Here is a 6,511-nt window from a genome sequence, read left to right as displayed (position 1 = left end):
GGTTATCTATTAATTCAAAAGCAGCAGATGGTGCGTTCCTCCCGCCCCGCCCCCCCTCCACTTAGGCTAATAAACCGGCGGACAGGGGAGCTGGCCAGCGTGCTGAATCTAATCGGTGAACCGCAGATGGATTGAAAAACCAACATGAGCCACCTTTGGATCTTAGGTTATCTAGAAACTTCTCTCTGTCTCCCCTCACTCTATCTCTTATGTTTATGTATTTTCTAATTCTCTAATTATTCGTATATACTGTGGGAGTTGTTGTGAAAGTGTAGCGTGAATTTAAAGTTTACATCACATTTGTCTTATGTATTTTCAAGTTTACCATGAGTTTTACTGTAGGCTTTGATATTTAAGTAAAGCTTCCTAGCTAATCTGTTTGAGAACTAAAAATAAACCCAAAACAACATCTAGTTTAACATTAACTCCAACAATCCTATTTGATTTTTTTGAATTAAGTAATACATGTATGGCTTATATTTGACTTTGCCACTACTCACTTTATGGACATGACTTCTGTGGCCATCACTCATTCTGCATCAATTGAAAACAAATAATCCAACAAGTGGAAATTGTAACAATTTAGCAGTCTCACTTTTTAGTTCTTTTTAAAAAGTAAAATATGTTTAAATTATGTTATACTGGTTTTCCTGGAAAAGAAAATCCAATAGTCCAGTTAATTAAGCACCAACTTTTATTCAGCCCCTTTTTATGAGATGAATATGGTTCTAGATGCTTGGAGTGGATGGAATTTTTAGAAGACATTCACTTAAAGGGTCTCTAATCTCCTTTGGAAGATATAACCATAAACATGTGAAAAAGATTGACAGCACTTGTTTCAAGGCAACATATCAACAAATCCAAGTTAGTAAACTGTTAAAAGCCTACATGAATGAAGCAACTGGGAATGGAAGAGAAACCTCTATTTCTCAAAGAAGAGATTTACATTTTAAAGAAAGGAGCCATATACATGATTGATGAAAAGAGAAGACATTACAAGTGGAAAAATAATTTGCAAAGCCATAGAGATACAACGAGGGACAAAATAAGGTACAATGTTATGGAGATGGGATTTGGATAAGTAAAGTGAAGAAAAAGGGGAAAAAAGATCTGAAATAATAACCCATTGGGCCAAATGGAGAGATCATGTTTAGGATACAAAGAAATGAATTAAGTTAGCTAGGGAGCATGTGATGGTTTGTGGAAGGGGTGCTTTGATGTCTAGATAAAGGCCATTTACTAGTTAAATATTTCTTCTTTAATCAAGCTTGGGCATGTAAGTGTTATTATATTAGACATTGATCACTACAAATTCTGTCTTCGCAACCATTGGAACTTCTCAATTGCTATAATAAAGTTTAGTTTTATACTTATAAATTCCTTTGGAGTTATGTGGGTTTTTTTTTTTTTATAATTATACTCATTAAAACAGAAACTCAGTATCTCCCTTTTGATGATATGTATCTACGATTTAGGTATTAAATATAACATTGCTTAGATAAATGTAACATACTTCTCAATCTTCCCATAAGCATTCAAAGAGAGTTTAACAAATTTTACTAGAAATACTTTCATAATTTTTTTCAAATGGTGTGCATTGCCGTCTGTTAAAATGTATGTTGTCTCAAAGATATCTTAGCTAAAAGTCAATTCATTGTCCTAAAATATAACTCTTTGCTACTGCCGGAGATAAGATATGCCAACCAGAACTCCTTAGGCTTCTAAACCAGGAGCTGTGGCTTTTCTAGACCTAGATTTTGATAAACAAGAAAGAAAATAACCAGAGCACTCTCAAAGGCTCTTAACACCTACTTTTTGTTACACCTGTATTCTTATTCTTAAAAATACAGTTCTACCATAGATTCCAATACACATAAGTATTTATACCCTCAAACAAGCTATTTTATGTGCTTACCAACCCCCCCCCCCTCCGCCCTCCGACCCTGCCCCTTCGCCTCCATTCTCCAGTTCTGGTTTGAATAACTTGAATGACCTCAAGGCAATGGATTAAATTTTAGTCAGACATCCACAGACCATATCATGAAAGCAGAAGTTACAATACTGATTTTTTTTAAATCTCACACATTAAAAAGAAACCAAGGTTTTCTAATCTATATCTAGAGTATCTCCATTCTCCTCTGACGTGTTTGCTATGATTATGTAAAAGGCCACAAGTATGAAGGACTATCTGATTTATTGGCAATTGATAGACACTTGGGTAAAAAAAAAAAATCACTTCTTGATGTCATTCATACAACATGTTTCAATTAAATAAACTGAGTTTAATGCCTATTTAAATGTTTTTGTGTGTTTGTTATTAGAAGATAGAGTTTGGCCAAGTTAAATATATTTTTTTTAATCTCACAATAAAGTATATAGTATGTAGATATAATTATATATCCAATCAACATTTCTTTTATTTTTTTTTAATTTTAAAAATAGCTCACAAGCACCAAAATGGTAAATTGAACCCTATGCTATGCCTACGTCAAGTTAAATGCTCAACCCCAATAGCCAGGTTATTCTGAGCAAATTATTTAATGACTCAAACTCAATTTCCTCATACATAAAATGAGGGATAATAGTACTTACTTCTCATGGAATGGCATGAAAATTAAATTAGATGTTATATTTAAAGTATATTTCAACAGATTTTAGGCTTAAACATTTTTTCAACTAGTAAAAAAGAGACTTGTAATAAATGAGATGACCAGAAATTGAATACAAATAATTGGAAGAAGAAAAAAAACATTGTAAAATCAAATAATCTACAACTAAAAGAATATTTGCTTATTTTATAATTGATCTTGTCTTATTTTAGATAGTATTTTCAGGGACTTAGAGAATAATAAATTTTGTTTGAGAAATCTACTCTTCATCATTACTTTTTATCATATGATGATTCTTGCTGAACTAAAATGAAGTGAGTTGGGATGGAATTGAAGGATAATCATAAGACTAAAAATGATAAAATCAAGCCACACAAAAACACCTTTCACTTTAGGCAACAGAACATGTTTTGGAATGATACATAATGCTATTTGCAGGATTGGTCTTGGAAAACCACCTTCTAAGTTAGGAAGATGGAAGGGCAAAGGGAGCAACATATTTTACAATAAATATTTAATTTGAATTCTGAAAAACAACTGTTTACAAGGGTAATCACATTTCTTGCACATACAATTTCTTTCAATAGAAGTGGGAACTAGATATGATTTACATCAGATGCAGTTTATGCTGGTGTTTACATGGACAAGGCAGAGGGTTGAGCCTTTTGCATTGACTGTGAGATATGATGTTCTACCAGCAAATAAAAGGAGGAAAAGTACCCAAATAGCTGTTTTACATGATAATATATTACGAAGGTGTTTTGCCTAGTTAGCTCAATTCTTTAATTTGGCTCACCATGGTAATTGCTGCTACCATTATATCTCTACCTTCTTAAAATATTTTTTGGGGTTATATGTAATTGTTTCACAAACTACAGTGGCTTTAGATTGAGAGGCTTTCTGTAGATTACAAATAGGAATAACTGAAATTAGGGTTTCATATTTACAAGTTTGTCTTCAGTTTTATATAACTGAAAATGGAGAAGTTCAATTTAGGCTACCCTAAAAAAATATGGTCTTACTTACTCTTTGGGAGGAAGAAAATGAGTAGAAGAAAGACATTGAGAGAGGCTTGATGAATGTAGAGAAAGTAAAGTAAAATGTAAGAATTAGTCTTGATCAAGTGTAAATGCTATCATTTGTGCCAGGGGTCAATAGGTGTAAACATATTGGAGAAATGCTCTAAACAAGGTCCAGTCACCTATATGCCAAACCAAACCGGCAAAAGTGAATTTCATAGATTAAGGTCTAGGCTCTACTTGTAAGTATCCTTCTTCCTTTCTCTCTTCTTAGGGTAACACTGACTCTTCTTCCATAGAAGAGTCCACTACTCCAGCCCATTGCTTGTAAGAATGTTATTATTCTTCTCTTGCTTCTTTCATCAGTAAGAACTTCCTGCTCAGTCTGATTCCAAAAGAATATTTAAGAAGATGCTGATGTGCTGTTATTTTTCACTTATAAGTTGCAAATAACAATTTATGATGAGGAGCAAGGGAATTCTATAACAACTTAGGTTACATTATCATGGGTTTGGTTTAGTTCACCAGGAGTGTGTAAATCTGTTTTTTTGTTTTTGTTTTTTTCATTGTCTTTCATCCCATCTGGCTCTTAAGAGAGATATAAAAAGAACAGTTGCAGATTAAATCACAATGTCATTATGAAAATAACTGGGACAGGGCTTAATGCTCACCCAACATTGAACTCTGATAATGCTAGAGTGAAACATTTTAGGCTTTATATATAAGCAGAATCTCTGCCTTCCTCATCCAGAATTTATCTCTTGATATTTTATCACTTTCTCATCAGTTGTACAGGAAACTGAAATAGCAATTAGTACAATTACACAGACCTGCAAAAAAAAAAAGAGAGAAGAACCTGGCCCAGAATTGCAAGTCTAGTATCCACTCACCATAGTCAAATGGAAGAAGAAAATAGAAGAGATATACGTGGCTGTCATGGTTCTTTAATGCACATAAACATGCCTCACTGGCATACGTCACCTGATCAATCTGATTAATATGCCCTCTTCTAAAGAAGGAGAGAAAAGAGGGTAGCAAAACAGGCTGGCAGAGAGCCAGAAGCTTGCCTTTTTCTCTACAAGATTATAACTCAAGTTGCCCCCTTTCCCCAAGTGGCTCAGGCTCTCAGACCCCTGATAGTCCTACAACCAAGAATTAGATGAACCACTGAACTCATTTCTTAAGAGTGGATCTTTCTCCATCAGTTATCTTTATTTTGAAATCTGCCATTATTCTTGGCAATATCTTTGAAGGAGATAATGAGCTAATGCACATTCGTGCTTAGAATAAACTCTAGCCCAGAGTAAGTTTCTGATATGCCAGAGGCGATGCTGTTGATAACTACTATAAAACTTTTATACCAAATAACAATACTAGATCCTATTTTTTGGAACAGGGATGGAGGTACAGTCAACTAGGGCCAGTGAGAAACCTCTTGCCCCTTAAAAGAAAGGCACCTTAAGACTGAAAATCTACAGTACGCTATGAGAGTCAATATCAGAGATACAACACAGGTTTTGGAGGGAATGGGCATTGTGTTGCTTCAGTTTATATTTAATACCTTCCCCTTCTTCACCCACTCTGATATTTTGGTCCACTTTTACATTTTTAGAAGGCATGCCAGCGTAAGGAAGAGAGTTAAATGAAAGACAGAGGCAAAGTAATAAAACTGGAAGGATTGGCTCAGACTCTAAGGGGAACCCTTGGGGTGTATTTGAGCAGGCATATCAACTGCCTTAGAATACTTTTCTATCTTTTCCTTGCAGAGCATTATTTCATGCCATAAAAAGACCAGTATAAAGACTTTCCTTGGATTGGTGAAAATTCATCTTCATTTTAATCAAATCAAAGGAAATGCAAAAAATGTTTAAAGAATATTCTGCACTCAAAGTCAACTAACAGCAGAGAGATTGCAAAAAGCAAGCCCTAAATCATGAAACCTCAACTTTCCTTACATTATTATTTATACTGCACAACAAAATGAGATTCTTATGAGTCATCAAGTTATTTGTACTGTCAAAGAGTACATTTACCATGCAGTGGCCATAACCCATCTGATTACTCCAGAAAGTCTATGGAAAAAGGAAAACTTTACGTGCGCAATGATGCCTTCAGGCGGTCAGTTGAGTAATCACATAAAACTGAGTAATTGTTTTTTTTTTTTTTCCACCCATACATATGCATACTCTCTGGTGACTTCACAGCTGGTAGGAATGACATCATTATGGAGTAACTTCATCATGGGGCTCAATCATTTATTTAGAGTTATTGAGGGCAACTGAGTCTTTAGTTCCTTGTTGACATTTTTGGCTGGATGATGAAAAGTGAAGACTATTCATGCCCAAATTCATGGTACAAAATAAGCAACTTTAAAATTAGTCTCTCATAGAAGTAACCAGTCTAAAAATAAGAAAAAATATAGCCTGTTATGGGTTTCTATTTTCCCTCCTAAGTTTTTCCAGGTTAATTGGCATCTAGGTGATAAAGATGAACTCTAACATCCCCATATCAACCTTATATTCCATAATTATTGATAAAGTTCCAAGATCAAATAATTGTTTTTGGGTTTTTTTTTCTTTTTTTTTGGTACTCATAATTACCCTTGATATAGGCATGGTTTGTATATTGTTTTTTCATTCTAATAGTCATGACTCACTGGGTAAAACCTGTCTAGGTACCTCTTGTTTTATTCATTTAGTTATTCATTGTTAATTCTTTGATCCTCAGTTCTTCAACCTTGAAATCAGCAGTGAAAGTACCAGTAATGCATAGAATTTTTATAAAGGTAAATCAAGTTCACACATCTAGAATGCTAGGCACAATGTCTGGCACAAGTTCAGAAAATAGAAGCTCTTATGAACATTATACACAAATTTATGTCCT

Source organism: Pteropus alecto, unplaced genomic scaffold, assembly GCF_000325575.1.
Source record: "Pteropus alecto unplaced genomic scaffold, ASM32557v1 scaffold75, whole genome shotgun sequence".
Taxonomy (NCBI): Eukaryota; Metazoa; Chordata; class Mammalia; order Chiroptera; family Pteropodidae; genus Pteropus; species Pteropus alecto.
Note: the sequence above shows the minus strand (reverse complement) of the source record.